Genomic DNA, 12984 nt, shown 5'->3' on the forward strand with positions numbered 1-12984 from the left:
GCTTTTTGCCGTACGTGTCCCTTCACGTTTCCACTTCACTATCACATCGGAAACAGGGGACCTAGGGATGTTTAGCACTGTGGGAATCTCACTCACAGGCAGATGACACAAGTGACACCCGATCACGTGACCACGATCGAAGTCCGTGAGTTTCCCGGAGCGCCCCATTCTGCTCCGTCACGATGTCTAATGATTACTGAGGTCGCTGATATGGAATACCTGGCAGTAGGTGGCAGCACAGTGCACCTGATACGAAAAACGTATGTTTTTGGGGGTGTCAGGATACTTTTGATCACATAGTGCAGTTTCAACTACGCTGCAGAAGTTTCGCTAGGAAGCCCTTACACAACCTCCACACAGTTCCGATCTCTCCCCACTGGATATCCATATTTTTGGAGCAGCAAAGAAAGACATTGTGGTTGCAGATTTGCTTCGGACAAAGAGATGCACGCCTGGATGTATCCATGATACCGTAGACTATGACAAACATTTCTCCGTGAAGGCATTGTGGGCCTTGTATTTCAATGACATATATGTGTTAACAGTTAGCTGAGTATATTTAAAATTAAAAACAGTTTATATAGGTACTTTTTCCCTTCTGTGTCGTGTTCATTTTACTGTCCTTTACATATATACATCTAGATCTCTTGGCGTGTAACATGCTGCAGCCATAATAGGAAACGATTCCTGTTCCGGAGACTTATGTTTCGCTTATAGTTGATATTGCTTTTCTAGACACAGACATTTGAAAGGTGACAGTGTTGAGACCCTGCCGCAAATGTGCAGGGTTATTCATAAGTTCATCCAGGGTTTCAAATGACGACAGGGCAAAAGCTAAATGTCATAAAGGAAACAGGCACATATCATCGAATGGGACATCTGTCCACGATTTTTACTCAAACTGCAGGTGCTAAATAACGGGAACGTCTGTGAGGCAGCAAAGTCAATACGGGCGAAAGTGCACGTGCGTGTAATTCATTGAACACGCAGGAAGCATTGATGGCGCAGGAAGGCGCAACGAGAGCAGCCTGCTTTGGAAATCTGTCCAGTGGATTGGCTGTCTAATGGTGCAAACATATTCAGTGTAATAATGGGGAGCGAATGATTTGTCTTCCCCTCCTAGAGGAGCGCACTGAAATTACAGCACGGCTCGTAATAGGAATCGAAACTTCGAGAGACGCTCCATCCGGTGCATGGGTTGACGTTTTCTCACAGCCGTCTTCTGAAACCGTGGAAGTACTTATAGACCATCAATTTATTACCGTAAACATAAATAAAGTGACGACATCCTGTTATGGAGACAACAATCTATATGTTACCAGTCATTGAAAAGATAGGGAAACAAACTTACACACAGGTTAACCACTGAAGTCGCAATAAATAAAGTTCGTGTTGTGAAGGAAGAGAGGGGAAAACGCATCCGGTAATCACATACGCAAAGAAGTGCGAGTCGATAGCAGTGTAAAAAGCACAGTCTACGGTCATGAGACGTAACGTACACAGCTGAGGGCAGCTTCCTGGTGCAACCGCGCCTTAATGCGAGGTAATATTTCGTGGGATCCCGTACCATGACTCAATAGTGGCGAGTCCATCGAGTGGTATCTCACTGTTGAAATTCTTTCTACAACTCTAAGGCAAGCGCCATATATCCAGGTGTGTTTGTATACATCGAACGCAACAGAATTTCCAACCCAAGTACTTCTAAAGTGAATGCTGCTACGGATGTGCTGAAAAACACAGTAATTTGAGGACTTCAGTTACAGACCCAAGAACAGATTTCAAAAAATGTCTGTTGGTGTGTGTGTGTGTGTGTGTGTGTGGTGCAAGATAACGACACCAGAATCGCATTCAGGAGAATTACAATTCAAAATTCTTCCTGCTGTACAGGTTTAGGTTTTCGGTGGTTTCTATAAATCACTTTAAAAGGACATCGCTATTTACTTTGCCCATCTTTCTCAACTAGAATTTGTGTTCTGCCTTAAATTACCTCGTCATCATGGGGATTTTAAACAATGGGCTTCCTTTGTAGTATGGCTAACCTGGATTTAATGGTAGTTTGTCTTGAATCCCTAAGAATTCATTGCTACTAACAGGACAGACACATATCCAGAAATTCGTCACAGGTCAAGAGTTGTGTACTGTTACATTTAGAATAGAAGCGAAATTTGTTAATATCGAGTATAGATTTGTCAGGAAGTCGTTTCTGAAAGTATTTGTATGGAATGTAGCCATGTATGGAACTGAAACGTGGACGATAAATAGTTTAGACAAAAAGAGAATAGAAGCTTTCGAAATGTGGTGCTACAAAAGGATGCTGAAGATTAGATGGATAGATCACATAACTAATTATGAAGTACTGAATAGAATTGGGGAGAAGAGAAATTCGTAGCACAGCTGGACTAGAAGAAGGGATCGCTTGGTAGGACATATTCTGAGGCATCAAGGGATCACCAATTTAGTATTGGAGGGCAGCGCGGAAGGTAAACATCGTAGAGGGAGACCAAGAGATGAATACACTAAACAGATTCAGAAGGATGTAGTTTGCAGTAGGTACTGGGAGATGAAGAAGCTTGCACAAGATAGAGTAGCATGGAGAGGTGCATCAAACCAGTCTCTGGACTGAAGACCACAACAATAACAACACATTTAGAATTTTTTGATTATTGAGTACCTGAGTACCTGGCAATGCATGAATTTGCACGAGGGCGTACTGAAAAGTAATGCCTCCGAAGAGGCAACTCACTTTTTTAAAAATAAAGTAAACGTTATTAACATTAAATGTTTACTCTTCATGTCTACATATTTACTTCTTAACGTAATCAACATGGCGACGAACAGTTTTCTCTTAATGAAAGGTCAGTTGGTTCATGCTGTCAGTGTAAAATCTTTGCACTGTTTACAGAGCCACAACCACACCTCTGCTTGCAAGGTTTCATCAATACCGACGTAAAAACTACGAAGTTGTTTCTTAATTTTTGGAAACGGATAGAAATGAAATCGGCTCAAGTCGGGCCCATATGGAGCTGGATCGATGACCAAGAACGCAAAGCATCTGACTGTTGTAGACATCGCTGTGCTCGTGTGTGGTCTGGCACTGTCATATCGAAGGAGAGGGTGCTCCACGTGTGGACGAACTTTTTGATTCAGAGTCTCCTGATCTGAACACATGTGACTCCTTAAAGACAAGGTGTACAGCAATAACTCCGAAACCATTTGTGAGGTGAAAACAGCCATTCAGGTGGTCACTGACAGCATCGGTGTTCCGACACTGCAGCCGGTCACGTATAATTTCGCTATTCGTCTGCGCCACATCATCACCAATGATGGCAGGCATATAGAACATGTCATAAACTAAATCCGAATATCTGTAGAGACGTTTACATGCTGAACAAACTGTATGCACGCCGTAGTTTGTAACTAATTTAATTTTTTTTCATGTAGTTCAATAATTGTCGCTCTGTACATGAAAACATTTACTTGGAGTGAGTGTTATGCTTTGGATGCCACATTTTAATGCATATAGTGGCTGGTGGAAGCAACTGAGTAAACTGAGAGTTGTCAAAGAGTACGATGAAATATACGCTGTACTTAGAAAGCTTTGTATAATTCTGTAAATTGTATTCAATTTGTAAAGCATGGCGAGCAGATGGGAATGAAGGTATCTCCGTAGAAGAATGGAAGGAGCGCAAGTTAACTGTGCTAACCACGATCCTTCAGAGCAGCTTGAATTGCCCCCTCAGTTTATTGATTTGATAGCCACTGAATTGCTATTTATTTATTTAATGGGATAATAATAATTATTAAAAGGTGGCAATTTTATTTAAGCACTCTTTCGATTGTTGCGAGTCAGCGATAGGGCAATGCTGCTCGCTTTGGAGAATACACATTTTATAAGAATTATTTGGTCCAGGAAACACTTTTGCGATCACGGTTGCGATTTTGACGGCATTCGCGTAATTGTACTGATTAAAAGTTATCGTTTCCGAAAGACGCAGGTTCGATTAAAGCTGTGTGCACATTTGCGCGTATAATGAAAATATTCATAACACGTCGCGTAACAAAAAGAAACAAACGAATCACAACCGTGATCGAACGAAGAAAACATATGATAACATAAATGTTCTTCGCTGTTATTCAGGACAGGCTCAGATTAGACCTTGCAAGTTTTAGCTATAGGAAATCACAAGACGTTGCAGTTAGGAGATATTTGTTTTGAATAACTTGTATTTACCTTTTCTCTCTCTCCTTTTAATATCATGAATACTTCTTTAAATCATGAAAATAGGGTTTGACATCGTCCTAATATTAATTTTCATCGTTGTAGCACTACAAGCTTCAAATCACAGATAATGGGATCATAGCTCAAGATGTAGATATTTTGACGAATAATTGTTCCAAAAACACAGAATTCGCCGCGTCTGACCATCCTGATGTGGCATATTTGAAAGAGGCCCACAGGACACGCGCTCTGAGGATGACATTTCAAACGAGCTGCAAGAAGAGTTAGATAGGTAAAGTTATGGAACTGCGTTAACTGATACTTTGCTAATGAGAATGCTGGTATAGCAAAGAATGTTGAATAAAATCATGATCAGAGAGTGACGTCCGAGTTGAAATTATAAATGCAGGAAATAAAAGTTGGATTAAAAGAAAACGAGTAAAAAAAGGAGCTCTGATCAAAGCCATGGCACTGCGTCAACCGACACTTTTCCACCTGAGGATGTTTTTGGAGGAAAGAACGTTGAGCAAACTGGAGCTCATACAGTAAAATCTGTGATGGAATTATTAACGCAGAAATTAAGAGCTTGGTCAAAAGAACATAAATATGTGTTAAAAAGGAACTTTAACCAAAGATTACAAAAATTGAAGTAAAACCTATTAAGATTGTCAAGGAGATACGTGTGCAAACAAAGTAATGGATTACACATTTTACTGAGCGTCAGTATGAAACAGAGGATAAGTCTGATAAACAAATACACAATTTTATAAGCAACTTTAAGTAACACACAAGCTGCGGCTTTTACGACATGTAGAAAAAAAAATCAACAACAGATCACACATAACAGTAAAATTTTCAATATAGAAACAAGACATAAATACGACATATGTGATTCAAGATAAATTGGGAGAAATCTTAGAAATGGTAGAAAACTCCCATAAATAGAGGCTATGGCTAGTCACGACAGTAAGATAGAAGAGGAAATTAAGCACAGGTTAGAAACATGATGTAAACAACAACAGACGAAAGGCTGTGTGTGAGAAGATGGCCATTTCTCAACAAAAGGTAATGTATACCCAAGGTGTTTATTCGACTGTTTGAGGATATTGTTCCTCAGTACTGGCCAGAACAAAAAAAAAAAGAAAGAAATGGTGTGAGTTACTACTAGATTCATGGGTACTTCATATCATAGGGAACGGGAGTAATTAACACGTGTGAAATATAGTGAGTCTGAGCAAGCATTTCTGAATCAGTACAGCTGTAGCAGTACACAGAGCGACAAGCGAAATATATGAAGCTAGAAGCTTCGCTAGCAGCGTTTCTGCTGGTTACCAAGAAATTTAAACACTGCTGGAAGCAAAACTGGTTTAACTGATGCATTAAAAGAATCCGATCGTACTGCCATTATAATACTAAAACATCCAGTGTCGGTATAAGACAACCTTATTAACATAAAAGACGATGATGTCTAGAATTTATGGCACGTAATTGAGCAGCTAGATTTTCTAGTTTATGTTCACTAGGCGAGTACTGTCGTACTGTTTCATTACCATATAACGGAAGTAAAAGATTCAGAAGTAGAATAAAAACTCCGAGTGAAAGGATATGAATGGTAAAATTCGTTGGCGACAGTGGTGCTACCAGTGAATTTGAAGAATAGTTACAGAACTTATTCAATGGAATGAATAGCGAAATGAGCTTATAATATGGACTTAGGGTAAACCGAAGAAAGAGGAAGGAAATGAGGAGTAGCAGGAATGAGATTAAAGATAAACTTGAAATTAAAATTGGCGACCAAGAAGTAGACTTGTGAGAGACTTGTCCTACCTTGGAAGCAAAATACGGCGCCTACATATTTTTCTTTTTACACCTCCGATCATTCGCGAAGTTAAACCCACCGATAAATTCGGTAAAGCTTTGCGCAGATGTGTTGCGGAGTGTCGCTAGTATGCTTGCGTATCGCTTCTCGTTGCACTTTTCAGTTCTGAGGGCACAGTGAGCACCTAAAGAGGCTAGAAAATAGTGTCTCCCGTCAAGTACGAAGGCTGCGGAAGAGTTTCGCTTTATTTCTTGCAGCCCATATAACGTACCTTTTATGCTTTTCTTTCTTCATGAAATTTTTTGGCCTCGTACAGCAGGTGCAACTAAGATGCTCCTGCAACGTCTGCGATGGGAAGTGTTTGATCAGCTCTAATCTTTATCTCTTCGTTCACATGACCAGCTGCTATGAAGACCGCATTATGGCACATACAGCGAGCTGCAGACCAGCATAGGGACTGGCGGAAATCATAGGCGGGTGTCTTCTATGACTAGTGTATTGGGGAGGCGATACCACCCTACGACAGATGTGTAAGTCAAAGCGACGACTGTGTAGAGAAGTAGCAGGAACCTGTAATCAAATGTTGCAAATAAAATATTTTTGAATTTCTTTGTGGTTTTCATTTCTCGACCGAACGGAGGTGTGGAAAAATCGACCTCATAACACGTGACGTACGGAGCAAGAAAGGTCGTAAAGAGAAGACTAGCATTGTACGGGAGCGAATAACAGATTGTCAGCAAACGGAATAGAAAATCGGTAAGTTTGATTGGTGGTGCTATGTAAAGACTTTGAAAATTAGCTGACCTGATAGGAATTGATGAGGTTCTCCGCCGAGTCTATGAGGAAAGAACGTGTGGAGACGACTGAAAAGAAGAAGGAAGATGCTATCAGGAGATTAGGATAAGACTTTCATGGTTCTGGACGGAGTTGTAGAGGTTAAAACCCGTAGAAAAAGACAAAAATTGGAATACATCCAACAACTGCAAGTGCAAACTATGTTGGGTGCAAGTGCTGCTCTGAATAGAAGGGGCGTCCACTTCATAGAAAGTCATGGCGGTCCGCATCAAACCCGTCAGAAGGCAGAAAAGTTGAACTATGAATACAGTCCAATGAAATGTATTAATTCCTACTCTTCCTTCATCAGAATTTCAGGCAGTTCGAAATCTTCTATCGAAGAGAGTTTACGATGCTTCTTCCCCCGTCCATACCAGATGCTACGTGCCTGGAGCGACAGCCTTCTGCTTTCCAGGTACCCCCCTGTGTTTCCGAACTTTTGCCTTGTAGACCTAATACTGGAGATCAACGGCTATCGCCTCTGGCAGTGTTCATTGATTAACAGTTATCTTCCGTCCTGTAAAAAATCGTTATCAGTCAGGACGAACATAATATCGTGAACCTCAATTGTTACTTCACTGCGGAGTTTATGTACAAAGAATCCTGCGCACCATAAGTGAGCATTAAAAATCGGATACACTATTAGCAATCATTTAGTTTTATCCCTTTTATTCCAGAAAAGACATTTTTTTCAACAAATTTTAAGATATTTTAAATCTGTCATCGTCTTCTGACATATATAAAATCGCTCCATAGATGTCTCTCGCATTTACCTGTGTAAAACACTTGATGAAAATTAACCAATACCGCTATTCTCTTCTTCCACTATTCCAACGAGCCAAATCACCAACGAGGCCTTAACATTATTCTGCCAATGAAATGCGAGTAAAGGCAACAGACATATCTTCGCTTGTCATCGTGGATCAGTTCGATGCGAGACTCGTCGCTGTAGACAGTTCTAGTCCAGTCAATCAGATTCCAGGCCGAAGACGTGTCTGGAGACGTCCCAGGCACCGGTGGGTAGACCAACAACCGAGAGTGATGATCTGGGGAACTATTTCTTTCCACAGTAGCGCCCCTTTGGTTGTTTGTTTGGTTTTCCGTTAGACTCTGTATGTGGATATAGTGATAATCTCCTTCTTTCGGTTGCCAATTGCAAAACATACACCGGTCTATTTCACGAATGTTTCATAATAAGAAATTAGAAAAGACGGAAATTTGTGGTAAGTTCTCTGGGACCAAACTGCTGTCATCGGTCTTTCAGCTTACGCAGTACTTAATCTAACTTAAACTAACTTGCGCTAACGAAACATACACACCCATGCCCAAGGGAGGACTCGAACCTCCGACGGGGGGAGCCGCTCGAACCGTGACAAAGCGGCTCAACCGCACGGCTACGCCGCGCGGCTAAGAAGTTGGTGTGCTTGTTCCGAAGAGTATATAGTGAATTAATTTTACCTTGATTTTATGGGACCATGTTGTCTATTTCTGAATTATTCTCAATTCTTCACTTATAGTAAAAGATTATACTTTAAATGCTCTTAAAAACAGTGGTTTCTTATATGAGTGTGAGCGTGTGCTTATATATCTGAAACAGAGAGTGTCTAACACACTTCAAGTAGTTATTAACATTGCATGTGTAATTTGTATACCACTTGAACGTACTGTGTTAATTCTTTGCGACCGTTATCCGCCACCGAATCGTTTCTGATTTATTCTAAACAGAAAAATGTTATTTTTCAGCCGAGTGCACACTGCGTTAAACTTCTGATCGATTACAACTCTTGCTGGAGTGGAACTGAACCCATAAACTTGGTTTTTTTTTTGTTGGCACTGCTTTTAGCAGTTGAGATATCCGGCCACTCACCACGACACGACTCAGAATTTTAATCTTTAAGAAGACCTCTCCTTTTCTCTTAACGCAACGGAGATTCTTTTGTGGACTGCACTCTAAAAAGTTTCTTTAGGCTGTCGTCATTTAATTCTACACCATTTCAGAGTCTCAGCGTGATCTTTATGACAAGCGTTGTGAAGACTGAAAAAAATAAGACACGCTATTGGTGACTGCAATGTTCATGTGGTTTATTAAATTCGTATGAATAGTTCATTCGGCACTACACATTAGCTCGAAAGAAAATCGTCTGTCCTGTGGCAAAGTTTCTAAACAAAATTTTAATCAGTAGTATAGTGTGAGTTTTACTTGTTCCTTAATCAGTGGTCAAAGTTAATACGTTCTGCGCGCATTTCGTATCTCGCAGCTAGTTCATTTGATACGAGTATAGGAGCACAGTAATAATTAACTGCAGCCGTACACCTTATGGCTCTGCTTTCATGTTCTGTATCTCCGGTTTCACATTTGCTGCATTTATCTACTGTCTGCGTCTATGTTCAGCTATTCATTTCTCACCGCACACGATTTGTACACATGGCACATATATTTTTCCACTGCTAAATTTGTAAAATAACGGTTCTAGTAAATTGTGGTGATAAGTGATGTGAGCGTAGCAGGACTGTGTTGCAATCGAGACGTTAAACCCTGATTTTCCTTCTCTTTTCTCCTTATCCCCACATCCTTCTCGCCAACTTTATAACTGTCATATTTACCGAATTAATTTGCACTATTGGCCAATACTGACCATAATTTGTCAGTATTTCTAACAGATTTCAATTTGTACATTGTGGCGTAGAAGAATATACAGGTATGACTCACGTGTAGGCTTCTGAACATCATGAATAATGACCTGATTTATGTAACTGATTAACACACAAAATAACAATATTAAACTTATGTAAATAATTAAAGCCTCCATGACAAACCATTTTATCTGAGCGTTCTTGTACACTTAGAGACGTAAAAAATTTGTTATTCTAGTGAATCAGCGACGTGTAACGATGAGACAGTATTCCTTATTACCCAAGTCAGCTGCAGGAGATGAAAATAACGTTTGAATAGTTTGTTAAAACTTCTGACGGCGACTGTGCTATGACTGACTACATAAGTTCTAGCGGATCTATATCCTCGTATGTAAGTTGAATGTCGAGGGGGGAGAAACGAAAGGAAAGGGAAACAACTATTGATTTCAGTTGCATTAGGACTTTATGCGGAATCAACGGCTACGAGTGAAAATATGTGCAGAACCGTGATACGAGCCCAGGACCTCACGCTTAGTAGGCAGTTGCGTTAACCACTGCACCACCCAGACACACTGTGTGCCACACCTGAGCGAACTGTCTCACCACGCCTCTTGGTCGACCCACATTCCCACCTGGCTTCACCTACCGCAGAAAATTCAAACACAATAATATTCTTGGCTTGAATAACTGGCAGATACGTGCACAATTAAAACAGATGTTGCAAAACAAACTTTCAATGTTACGAAATTGCAATGGAGGAAAAATGTACAAAATTAAAATAAAATTCTGCATCTCCATGCGAGACATGTGGAGAAAATATTGCCTCGTGAGGTAGTGGTAAATTTTTCTCATAACAATGATGATATACGTATAAAAATGGAACTAAGTTTTGAATTCACAAAATGGTGGGAGTTACTATAAAGAATACAAAAGAAAAATATTTTAGTATGAAGTACTCTGCCTTATCAAGAAATTACTATTAGTCGACATTAATATGGAGTATGTACAGCCTTCGCCTTCATGATGGTTTCAGCTCTGCTGGGGACACTTGCAATGAGGTGTCTCAATGTTTAGGAAGGAAAGACACCCGATTCTTTCACAGGAGATGAAACCAGACAATGCATTGACGTTGAACGTCGGGTCCTGAAGGGAAATCACCCTTGTAACTCATCCCAAAGGTGTTACATTGGTTCAGGCCAGAACTCTGGGTAAGCCAGTTCATTTTGTGAATGGCCTCGTACACTGACTATTGTCTCACAGATGCTCCTTGAAGAAAGGATGCGTTATCATCCTGATACAATCATAGTCTCCAGACTGTTCCTCTACACGATGCTGTAAAATGTGTTCAAGTCCTTATGCAATCAGCGTTTTCTTAAGCGTGGCATGAGGACTACACCCCAACCATCCTCATCCTCATACCGCAACACCTTCCCCTCGATAATTCACTGTTGGCACTACACATTATGATATGTAACGTTCGCCATAAATTTGCCAAACCCAAAACCGTTCCGCTGTATTGCCACAAGCTATATTTCGTGATACATCACTCCAGCTTACTCGTTTCCATTCATCAAATTTACAGAAATGTGTGGCTTTTGAGGAGCCGCTCGACCGCTGTACCACATTACTTTTGACTCACTAAGCACAGTCACTGAGCTAGCCGGACTGCTCAGGCTGACTCCGTACTACTTTTTACAACCAACATCCGCAATGCTCCTTGGTCCCTGTTGGCCAGTCTATGAGGTCTGCCTGGTATTGCTTTAGTTGTAATTGTTATCCCGCATTTCCATTTCACAGTTAAATCATCAACAGCCTACTTATGCAAATTTAGAAGGATGAAATATCTCTGATGGATTCGTTTCTCAGGTGACTCCTTGTGACACCACGTTCGAAGTCTGTGAGGTCCCATAACCGCAACATTTCGCTGTTACGTTCTGCACTACTGACTACATAATTCTCCCCGCCTCCTTTGACACAGGCACATCTGTCTCGATTTCGAATGGTCCGTTCTACATCATATAGGAGTGTATGTATACTTTTCATCAGATAATGTAAATGTATACTTAGATGGAACCATAGTAATATTTGTAACAGATGAAGGGAGCAGACATTGAGTTCATATCGCAATAATTCGTCAAGTATTCATGATATGGTATAATTCTTGCATAGGGAAGAAAATGACGTTAGTGTCATTTGTGGCAACTTTCGATCACGTTCGACTTTACAGGAATCTTCGTACTTTTACGCTCGTTTCATCACAGTCGCGATGTGATGTAATGGTCCCAGTCCTACAAAATTAATTTTTTTTCCGCAGGACATTCGAAATTTTTATCAAATATTAATGGCTAAACAAAGAATGCCGATAGCGGATATAGTCCCCACGCCCCCCCCCCCCCCCCCCCCCTGTATTATGTAAAATTGTCTAAAAGAGCGTAAGCTATGTTTTTCCTTGAAAGAATAATATTTGCTTTATTATCAAAATATAAAAGACGGACAAATTTTGCTCTCTTTCTGTCCTTGAAAATCTTCCTTTTTTTTTTGAGTCACCAGTCTGTTGACTGGTTTGGTGTAACCCGCGATGAATTTATCTCCTGTTCAAACATCTTCATCTCAGAGTAGCACATGCAACCTACATTCTCAGTTGTTTGTGGTATATAATACAATGTCTTCCCCCTCAGCTTTTATGTTCTTCAGCTCCCTCTAGTACCATGAAAGCTATTCCTTGATATCTTAACACATGTCTTACCATCCAGTCCCTTCCTCCTGTCAGCGTTCAACATATGTTTCTTTATTCGGCGTTTCTGAGGATAACCTCTTCATTCCTTTTCAGTCCACATAATTTTCAGCATTCTTCAGTAGCACCACATCTCTGAAGCGTGGCACTGCGGTACCAGTGCTCGGCTTAACATACACTCCTGGAAATGGAAAAAAGAACACATTGATACCGGTGTGTCAGACCCACCATACTTGCTCCGGACACTGCGAGAGGGCTGTACAAGCAATGATCACACGCACGGCACAGCGGACACACCAGGAACCGCGGTGTTGGCCGTCGAATGGCGCTAGCTGCGCAGCATTTGTGCACCGCCGCCGTCAGTGTCAGCCAGTTTGCCGTGGCATACGGAGCTCCATCGCAGTCTTTAACACTGGTAGCATGCCGCGACAGCGTGGACGTGAACCGTATGTGCAGTTGACGGACTTTGAGCGAGGGCGTATAGTGGGCATGCGGAAGGCCGGGTGGACGTACCGCCGAATTGCTCAACACGTGGGGCGTGAGGTCTCCACAGTACATCGATGTTGTCGCCAGTGGTCGGCGGAAGGTGCACGTGCCCGTCGACCTGGGACCGGACCGCAGCGACGCACGGATGCACGCCAAGACCGTAGGATCCTACGCAGTGCCGTAGGGGACCGCACCGCCACTTCCCAGCAAATTAGGGACACTGTTGCTCCTGGGGTATCGGCGAGGACCATTCGCAAA

The sequence above is a fragment of the Schistocerca cancellata genome, chromosome 2, assembly GCF_023864275.1.
Source record: "Schistocerca cancellata isolate TAMUIC-IGC-003103 chromosome 2, iqSchCanc2.1, whole genome shotgun sequence".
NCBI classification, from domain to species: Eukaryota; Metazoa; Arthropoda; class Insecta; order Orthoptera; family Acrididae; genus Schistocerca; species Schistocerca cancellata.